Source organism: Lactuca saligna, chromosome 6 (genome assembly GCF_052625555.1).
Source record: "Lactuca saligna cultivar CGN05327 chromosome 6, ASM5262555v1, whole genome shotgun sequence".
In the NCBI taxonomy this organism is placed as follows: Eukaryota; Viridiplantae; Streptophyta; class Magnoliopsida; order Asterales; family Asteraceae; genus Lactuca; species Lactuca saligna.
In genome coordinates, this window is record NC_136422.1 from 78,806,217 (window position 1) to 78,817,853 (window position 11,637).

Here is an 11,637-nt window from a genome sequence, read left to right on the forward strand (position 1 = left end):
AAACATGCAAATTGAAACAATAGTTAAACAATTAACATAAGACAGTAACTTTACTTATAAATAATACTTCTTTATTTAATCATCAAATGTCAATTACATTTATCTATTATATGTTTCTAAAACTATCTAATCTAAACTAATATCATCCTTAAGTCCAATGCTCCTAGTGTGCTGCAAGTGCTTAACCCTACTCAGTCCCTTCGTAAGCAAATTTGCTAGGTTATCTTCTGATGATATCCTCTTAACCACGAGGTGTCCTTCTTCTACTCGATGTCTAATAAAGTGATATTTTATGTCGATATGCCAAGATCTACCATGATCCCTCGGTTCCTTGGTCAAGGCAACCGTTCCTTTATTATCACAGAAAATTTCCACAGGCTCCTTTATGGCGGGCACAACTCCATGGTCACCAATGAAGTTCTTCAACCATATCTCCTCCTTTGATCCTTCACTCGCTGCAATATACTCTGATTCGCACGTTGAATCAGCTACAGTTTTCTGCTTGGAACTTTTCCAAGTTACTGCTCCTCCATTTAGGGTAAAAACACAGCCCGACTGCGAACAGTAGCTGTCTCTATCGGTCTGGAAACTAGCGTCACTATACCCTCGCAACTTTAAGACATCACTCCCTCCGAGGACTAGAAACCATTCCTTGGTTCTCCGAAGGTACTTAAGAATATTCTTAACCGCAATCCAATGAGCTCTGTCAGGGTTCCCGTGATATCTACTGACCATGCTCAAAGCAAAGGCCACATCAGGGCGAGTACAAGTCATAGCGTACATGATTGAGCCAACTGCGGAAGTGTAAGGTATTCGGCTCATCTCAGCTATCTCGGCTTCAGTACTCGGACTTTGAGTCTTAATCAACTTGGCATTTCTTTGTATCGTTAGTTCTCCCTTCTTCGAGTTTTCCATACTAAACGTTTTAGTACTTTATCCAAGTAAGTATTCTGACTAAGTCCTATTAGTCTCTTACTTCGTTCTCTCACTATCCTTGTTCCTAAAATATAGGAAGCCTCTCCGAGGTCCTTCATAGTGAATCACTTCCCGAGCCAGGACTTAACCTCCTGCACAGTCAGGATGTCGTTTCCTATGAGCAATAAGTCATCGACATACAAAAAGAGGAAGCTAACTATACTCCCACTGGCTTTGACATATACACATGATTCATCTTCACTTCGTATAAATCCAAACTCTTTGACTTTCTCATCGAAGTAAAGATTCCATCTGCGAGATGCTTGCTTAAGTCCATAAATGGACTTCTCAAGCTTGCACACTCTATTGGGATGCTTCATATTGACAAAACCTTCTGGATGAGCCATGTAAACATCCTCAGCCAACTTCCCATTAAGGAAAGCGGTCTTGACATCCATCTGCCAAATCTCATAATCATGAAATGCAACAATGGCTAGCATCACCCTAATAGATTTTATCTTGGCAACGGGTGAGAAGGTCTCATCATAGTCAACTCCGGGAGTTTCAGTAAAGCCCTTCACCACCAATCGCGCCTTATACGTGTGCACATTCCCATCCATGTCGGTCTTCTTCTTGAAGATCCATTTGCACCCAATCGTCTTACGTCCGGGCACATTGTCAACCAAATTCCAAACTTGGTTTTCATACATGGACTGAATCTCGCTATCCATTGCCTCTTTCCATTTAGCAAACTCCAGGCCTGCCATGGCTTCCTTATAGCTGTTAGGTTCATCTAGATTTACTACTGTACTGTCACTAATATACTTGTCCCCTTCGGTAGTAATATGAAAACCATACAACTGGGGTTGAACTCTAACTCTTTCGGAATTTCTAAGAGGTAAGGATTGGTCAATCGGTTCAACCGGAGTTTCCTCCTCGGGTTGAGCGCCAGCGGTCGAGGTTCCTTCATCACTCGACTCTTCAATCTCATCAAGATCGATTTGCCTCCCATTGTCTCCTTGGTTTATGAGTTCTCGCTCTCAGAAAACCCCTCTCCTCGTAACGAAGACGACATTGTCACTCGGTCTATAGAAGAGATATCCAAAGGATTTCTATAGGTAGCCGATGAAAATACATCACTCACTACGAGGTTCGAGCTTGTCGTGAGTCTCTCTATCACACCCCGCTAAAGCGGAAACACAGGACGTGGCAGTACAAAGGGTTTCATAACAAAAGTTAAAAGACAACACCAGCCATAGTATTAAAAATCATTATAATTTTACAATGGGTTTGAACAACTTTTAAAAGAAATTACAATGTAAATTGAAATACAACACATGCGAATGCTCCTAAAAGTGAAGTGTCCCTAAGTGCCACTTACTCGATGATTCCTGAAAAAGCATGTAAAACGAGCATCAACTATAAAAATAGTTGGTGAGTACTCACAAATAAACAAAATAATCTTGGTTCCACGGGTTGAAATCAAGGTTTTGATAAAAATTTTCAATAATAAAAGTATATTGCTAAAAGGAGTAAATAAGTTTGTAAACACAGTTCGTTGTCATCATGAGAAATAAAGTATGTTGCCCGAATAAGATGCAACATAAATATTCTCATGAAAGATAAAGTTCGTTACTCAAACGAGTAAACAAGTTTCATTCTAAAATGAGCAACCAATTTCGTTGCTACAGTGAGCAAACAATTTCATTGCTAAAACATGTATATAAGTTTTCAGTAATAAAAGTTCATTGTTGTAATGAGAAAAAAAGTTCATTGCTATAATTAATAAACAAGTTTATTGCTATAATGAGTAACGAGTTTCGTTGCTAAAATAAACATTCAAGTTTGATTGCTAAAATAAGTATACAAGTGTCTTTGCTAACACGGGAATACAAGTTTCGTATGTGCATAAAGAATAGTATGTGCATCAAGTTTCCATTCATGAGTTCAGAACCCAAGCCTAATGACCGAATCGTGCCCTATTGACTACTATGTGTATCGCAAACATAGTGTATAAAATGGTAAGATGCACTCAAGCGAATCGTGCGAGTGAGGAGTTGTCTACCACCTGATAGCGCTATCCATAATAACCATAGGCTCAAAAGAGTTAATGAGTTGTGTCTAGAGATTCCAGGGACTTAACCGCGATACTGTCCTCATGAATAAAAGTAACATACACATACATACGAAAATATAGCAACAAAGTTTCATACAAGTCAAAATAAATACAACAAACATAAAAATAGTTTAGGACATGCTTTTCCACCCCAGAACATTTAAAAACGTAAAATAGGGGATTCGTGAGTACTCACAATGTGCAAAATATAGTAATCAAGTTTATACGAGTCAATTAAATATAACGAACATAAGTAGTTTAGGACATGCTTTTCCACCCAAAAACATAAAAACTGAAAATAGGGGAGTGCGTGAATACTCACAATCCATTGAGATGATGCAAATGGTGCCTTGACTATGTTTCCACGTGTACCACTACCGATTCCTACAATATTGGTATTCACTGGTGAGTCTCTAATCGAAATGTAACACTAGTATACATACTACTACAATAGAATTATGTCAATACTGAGTCACAATTGAATACTGATAAATTATAAATATTTTTCTATGGAAATTAAGTTTTAAAGAATCAATTGTTATATAACAATTTAAGTGGAAAATTTCCATTATTGAAATGTTAATATTTAACATTTTAGAGGTGTTCCAATGATTAAATATTCAAAACTAAATCAATTTAGTTCTAAAATTTCCCTAAATTTGCATTTTAGTTTTAATTGAAGTCAAAGACCTCAAGATAAATTTTCTTGAATTTTTGATTTGCCTAACTATTTTTCACCACTTTAGTTTCTCGAATAACCATAAAACTATGAAAAATACTAAACAGATAATAAAAATTACCAAACTTAAGATTTTGGTTCTAAATGTGTTAAAAGACTACTAGATAATTTTTCATGGATTATGGATATGCATAACAATTTTTCATGTATTTAATTCTCTAAATATATAAAAATTCATGAAAAATAGAAATCAGTTGAGAAAATGCCCCAAACTTTTTATAGTAATGTCATTACACATACTTAATCTGTTAAAAATATAAAAATGGGTTTCAAAACTGTTTAACCAATTTTTATGATTTTTATGCATTTATTCTAATAAAAATTGAAATAAATAGAAAATAGTTTCCAAAATTATCCAAACTTTTTATTTAATTGTTATTATACGTAACTAGGCTGGGAAAAATATAAAAGATATTTTTCAATGGGTATTTCTATTTTTCCTTGTTTTATCCCCTTAAATAATCATTAATTGAAGAATAAATAATAAATAGTTAAAATAAATTACCAAAATTTTTTGTAACTTCATTTACAATGTAAGTAATCTGGGAAAAATACCAAAAGTGGTTTTTAAATTGTATAATCATATTTTGGGTATATATGTGTATTTAAGTGTATTTAAGTGTATTTAACCTTAGAAAATAGGAGAAAAATAGTATACAGTAGATAAAAAATCATCAAAAGTTTTATATAACCTCCTACTGTACAACATGATGTTGTGGTAAAATGTCATGAATTTTCGATAATCAGAACTGTTTTTCCTATTTTTAGGCCATTATAAATACCAAAAATTGAGAAAAATAGGAAGGCATGATGAAAAATTCTGAAATTATTTTTCTGAGTCTCCCACCACAGGTAAGAGTAGCGAAAATTGTTAGATACAATATTCACAGTTCCTAAGGTGGTTTTGTGATTTATTATACCTTAACGAAAAGAAAATCGGTAATCATACCAAACAGCAACAAAAATTGATGAAATTTAGTGAGGGGTCATTATTCACCGTAAGGGTTATTCATGAATTTATTCCGGATTTATTGATCTCTGGAAGTATTTTATGTGATTTATGCCCTTGGTTTCTAGCAATAATTTTAATAAATCAAAGAAATAATAAAATCTTTTGGTATTTTACATATTATCACGTGCATGTAGGGCTGTAAACGAACCAAACGAACACGAACAAGGTCTTGTTCATGTTCGTTCATTTAAGTTAGCCGAACAACAAACGAACACGAACAGATAAACGAACGAGATTTTTCTTGTTCATGTTCGTTCGTTTAACAAATTACTTTGTTCATGTTCGTTCATTTATGTTCGTGAACATGCTAAACGAACATAAACGAACAAACATAAACGAACAAAGATAAAAAAAACACAATTGAACATATATGAACATAAACGAATATATAATATAGCAATATAATAAAAAATAATTGAATATAGATGAATATAAATAAACTTAAACGAACGAACATAAACGAACGTAAATGAACATCATAAACGAACGTTCACGAACATAAATGGACGAACGAGACCATTGTTCATGTTCATTCATTTAAGTAAACGAACGATAATTTTTGTTCATGTTTGTTCATTTATTAAATAAACGAACATAAGATGTAAATATGGCTGAACGAGACCAATGTAATTTTTGTTCAGGTTCGCCGAACGTTCAGTTCGTTTACAGCCCTACATGCATGTGAGGGCTTTCAAAAGGAAAAATGTTCAAAATTTATTCAGAAGGGAAATAGGGGTATTGAACCCAAACAAGTTAAGAAATGTTGCATGCAATGGTGCATGAGATGTAAATGTGGCTGAAGTTCACGAATTTGTATAGCCCATTCAGTGGGGTTTTAAGCCACGAAATTTCAGCCATCATTCACTGGATAAGTTAAGTCTCTAAAGTATTTTTCCCCAGATTTATGGTCGGGTTTAAGGCCATTGATCAAACAAGGCAAAAATGGTGATCACAGAAAAAGAGCTGTTTGCGCAACCATTTTGTAAAAATTGCCAAAAATCGGATACTTAATATTTTATAGTGAGACCAGTTGGGTTTGAAAGTTAGCTCAAAATATTATATTTTAGAAAAATAATCACGAATTTTGGTTAAGAAATGAGTGAGATATGACAGTTTAAATTCAGGTAAAGAAATCTGGCAGATTGCATGCATGATGATTGGTTAGGAAAGTGAGTTTTCATCATTTCCTTGAGTAAATATTTTGAAATAATTTAAATATATCATGATAAATTCATATTTTAGTCATGTTTCCAGAGATCAAAAGATTAAAACTTATCAAAATGTATACATGCATTTATGAACAAAATTTTGTTTCTCAAAAACTCTTAACTTGAGTTTGATGTTTTAGTCCTTAAAATCGATTTTTGCACTAAGATCATGAACATGCAACCTTGTTTATCATACATGCATGGTGTTAGAACACATCCATGATGTTCTAAAAACCATTTTAACAAAAATAAAACAAGTTTGAAGAAGATGATGAAGTAGAAGTCGGTTTTTGAAGTAAAATGAACATGCATAACTTAAATCATTGTTGTGAATCTTCAAGAGATGTATGTTCTTTACCTTAAATTTATTTGTGGCTTGAAAAACCCTTATGAATCTCCATAATTTCGTGGTTAAGAGGCTGTGGTTGTGGTGTTTGGAGAAAAAAATTAGAGAGAAGGTAGAGAGAGTTTTCTAGAGAGAGAAATAAGAGAGATATGTATGTGTTGGAGAGTGAGAGTGTGAGAGAGATATATGGGAAGAGAGGGGTCCAAAATTTTGAGTATAATAACCCTTTCTCATTCATTTTGTTTTATAAAATTGAAGTTATTTTATAAAATATCTAAATTTTATATAAAATGTGCACTAAAATCAAGTTTTTATTCATGAAACCTTGTTTTTTGACTTATAAATTAAGGATGAATGTTAATGACTTAAAATTTTTATTTTCCTTGATTATATTTCCCTGAATTTAATTGTTTTAAGATAATATTATAAGTTTCATAACTATTTTTATAGAATACTTGATGTCAAATTTTATAAAATTTAGGTTTTAGGGCTTTTAGGGTTTTGGAGTTTAATAAACTTTGAATATCAAAATAAATTGAAAATTTTGTGACTTTAAATTATCTTATGGTATTATAACTCTTTTATAGTTATAAATAATGTTTGTAATTTATTTTTATCGGTTTATTGGCATTCTGTGTAGTGATTCCGAGATTCAAGCGAAGTTGAGGAATCAAGTATACTAGTCCTAGTCTTCAACTTTGACTTAAGTTCCTATGAGACTCGGACCTAATTTATACCACTAGGTCAACTGCATGATGTGTGTATATGATTCATAAAAAGGTGTTCGATTCAAAGAGCGACCCGAATATGGATAGTCACTACAGTTAAGTAGTTGTAGAATTCACATATCAATGTGAAATCTAAGTACACCATCCATTGTTTCTATCTGTTTCCAAGTTTGTACTAGGTTAGAACTTAGATTCTAATTACTAAGTCTAATATGTAATGTGCCTATATGTGCAACTATGTCTAGTCAAATCTAGAACTGATTCGAATTTTGACGGTTGTCACAGTCTCCCCCGGTTGAAAGAATTTCGTCCCGAAATTCAATTTGTGACGAATTCTATTAGAACTAAACCGGATGCAATTGTATAGTTGGAGAGGTGGTGACTTTGAGAACTCTTTGATTATTTTGGGTTAATTCTCTAAGGGAAGAGCCCAGTTCTTTATCTAGAATCAAAGTAATGTTTCTTTAATTCGAGTTCTACAGTCTAGATTGCAAGAAATTAGGATCATGGAAATCATGATCCGACCATGGCGACCTAGTTGAAAAGATTATCTAGTTAGATATTATCTGAATTAAGAGAGCGGTATAAGTTTCGATGATGCAACAAATGCACTGAGCATTAAATCCGCATTGATCTTTAAGTTGCATTCTAAATTTGCACTAAGTGTAACTTCGCCGCTTAATAAAGAAGAGATTAGGGACAATTTGTTCACTTCCGGGTTGGCTACTACATCTGGAAAAGATATATTTTGAAATAAGAAGGAGTAGCACGAATGAAAATAAATGATCAAGGGTAAGTTCCTAAAGATACGTACTAAGGGTAGGCAACGAAGTTTTGGTACCTCTCGAATGTAAAGGTTTTTTTTTAAGTGTCATCTACAAAATAAGTTACGAACTGATTAAGGATCTCCGATGCTATAATTACTACTATGGTTACTCTTACAATAATGGAACTATATTCGAAGAATATATATAATTAGAGAGTCATTGTTTCTAACGAAGGCGGTGAAAGTTTATGATATTTTAAATCACATTGTGTAGATAGCATTTGAAGTGTTTAGAAGTGATAGAAATCTCACTGTTATCAAAATGTGTGTTTAAAAATGATAATTAATCTCACTATTATCAATATATGTAATAATTCAAAGATAATGAAAATACATGTATGGCGATCAAACGAAGTAGTAAAATAATATAAATATTAATTAAAGTTAAATGTTTAAGTCGTCATTAAGGGATTTTTTTTTGAAATATTGACATTACGCTTTTTGTAAAATTGACTAATTGTCTAAGTCAAAACAAATACAAGTTTAAGACGAGTCAGAATACTTATGAAAACAAGTTTGAGAGTTTTAGGAACTCACTGAAAATTGCAAAGTAAAATACAATCATTTGAAAATAGTGCATTCATAGTTTAGTGTTTTTACAAAAACAATCATTTAGAGAATAGATCATCGTAAAATTCAAAACTTTTGATGTATTTAAAGAAAAAGAAACATAAGGATACATATCCTTCACATATATTTTTCAAATATAGCAAAATCATAAGCATAAATGTATTCATCTTGTGTATTACTTATAAGGAAAAATACAATGGATATTGCATTTTATATCAAGTTTTTGAATTTAGAACGAAAGAGTAAATGTAAATAAGGATCACTTGTTTATAGTAGATTTCAAAATAAAAACAAGATGTATATGATAAAAGGTGTATTTGAATATATCAAAGTTGACTAAATCAAAACGAAAGGGTAAACTTCTAGTCTTTATGTATATGAACATGATACCAAGAGAAGCAAAATAGACAGAAACAAAGTTAGACAATGTATTATGTTAATATTATGACGTGAGAGATCTAAAATCAGATGGAAAGCGAGAAATAAAGTTTGGGGGAAAGAAAAAGGAAGGTAGCAGCGATAATGATTGTTATTGTTAAAATTATAAGAACAATACCTATAGGTAGATTTAAAAACACGTTGAGATATATTTCAAACTTTAATATTTGATGTATATTGTTGACTAAATAGAAATGTAAAAGTTCTAAAGTGTTTTCTAAGTTTTGCTAAAAATCCACGAGTTATCTATTAAGTTAAACTCCATTTGTGAAAAAGAAGAAACACTAAAACTCGTAATTGAAAATTTGACAGTTTTGATCTTTTGACTAGGGTCCAACAATGGTTAAAACAGATAAGGTAAAGACTTAACATATTTAGATGAATAATTGTGTGTTGTCAAAAGTACGTCACTGGAAGTTTAAAAGTGAACACTAAGTTTTGCAGTATTGTAAGTTTTATAAACACAAATTATAAAACTAATTTGAAATGAAATAAACAAATAAGGTGTGTTTTTAAATGTAGGAACCAGTGATGTCTTGTAAACACATTTGGATTAGAAAGTTGTAAAAATATCATGTTGGGTTTCAAGAAAACACATTTAAGTAAAGCATAATGCCCAAATGAGGAAGTGGTCAACCAAAACAAAAGTGGTTTGAAAGACCCAGTGAAGCTTTTACACGTAATATGAACTTCAATGTCATATGTTTAAGTTTTATAGCATAGAGTCTAAACACTTTTATAAAAGAAATTGCTTCTAAGTTTTTCGAAAACGTGTCAAAATGGTAAGCAAGGTTTAAAATGGTTTATATGCCCTTAAAAGCACATCTATCCATTGAAATGGATTTGAAATGAAATCGAAATAGCAAGGTAAAAACCAATATTGGTTAAGTTGAGTTTTGGAGAAAAGCGTTAAATTAAAGCAAGCTGTCAAAAGATTTTTAGCGAGAATATGGCTTAAATTGTTAGGAAATGTCTACTAAGTTGAATGAAGTGGATATAAAATATTTTATCGATGATAAATAAAACCGATGAAACGAAATAACTTTTCGATGGAAGATTAAGAAGTTTCGAATAAGTATGTTAGTATAGCTAATCACACTTAAATACAAAGGCGAGTACAAGGCGAGTACCGATGTCTTTTCCCCAAGGCAAAGGACAAGAAAATTTGTTAGTAAGACGTTTTATGGTGTCAATGCATTTTATGACCCTTTATAGAGGTCAAAGGGATATCCTATGATAAGTTTTAAGCTCAAGGTGGAAACAACGTGAAGCTAAATCGTAGCGTAGTAATAAGGTCTCACGTATGCGTTAAACCTCTGTGTCTCCTCGTGAGTCGAATTTGGAATGCTTTCCAATGATATCCAAGTGGCTACTTAGAAACGACTCATCTACCTCCTTACACGATGCTCCATTTTTCATCCATGTCGGTATCAGAACGCTTTCCTAGTTGTAACTCTAGTACGAAGACGATGAAGAGGTATTAAGGAATATTTGGTATAGGTTTCGACTTAAGATTATTACTAGTGCATATCTAGCTACTAATCTTACATCTAAAGTCAATAGTTACCAAGGAATACCCATTCTTAGTACTATGTGCATTGCTTCTAGAGCAGCTAGTGATATAACCTAAGTGGTTAACCTAGCACTTGATACGGGGTAAGAAAATTTCTAAATAAAGGATTGTTATAAAAGTGCACTTAGTTTCTAAGTATATCTAGATGAATGCCTATAATATGCAATGCCCGTACGCACACCAAAAATTTTTGTTGTTCAAAGTTCAAGCTGAAAATCGTTTTGAACATAATTCTACTATAACCGTTTCAAGCATCGCATTAAGTTTCCTTAATTAAGCATAGTTGGCCAGGCTGTACTTAATTAAAGTCCAATAATTCGTACTCGAATTAGTTATACTAGTAGTACATTCCGTATTTTAAAAACGTTTTTAATATATATATATATATATATATATATATATATATATATATATATATATATATATATATATTCGGCTATAGTTGTGGTTCTCCAAAGGAAAACCGGTATTCTCTATTACCTTCGACTCTGATACCATTTCCTGTCACACCCCGCTAAAGCAGAAACACAGGGAGTGGCAGTACAAAGGGTTTCATAGCAAAAGTTAAAAGACAACACCAACCATAGTATTAAAAATCATTATAATTTTACAATGGGTTTGAATAACTTTTAAAAGAAATTACAATGTAAATTGAAATACAACACATGCGAATGCTCCTAAAAGTGAACTGTCCCTAAGTGCCACTTACTCGATGATTCCTGAAAAAGCATGTAAAACGAGCGTGAACTATAAAAATAGTTGGTGAGTACTCACAAATAAACAAAATAATCTTGGTTCCACGGGTTGAAATCAAGGTTTTGATAAAAGTTTCCAATAATAAAAGTATATTGCTAAAAGGAGTAAATAAGTTTGTAAACACAGTTCGTTGTCATCATGAGAAATAAAGTATGTTGCCCAAATAATATGCAACATAAATATTCTCATGAAAGATAAAGTTCGTTACTCAAACGAGTAAACAAGTTTCATTCTAAAATGAGCAACCAATTTCGTTTCTACAGTGAGCAAACAATTTCATTGCTAAAACATGTATATAAGTTTTCAGTAATAAAAGTTCGTTGTTGTAATGAGAAACAAAGTTCATTGCTATAATTAATAAACAAGTTTATTGCTATAATGAGTAACGAGTTTCGTTGCTAAAATAAACA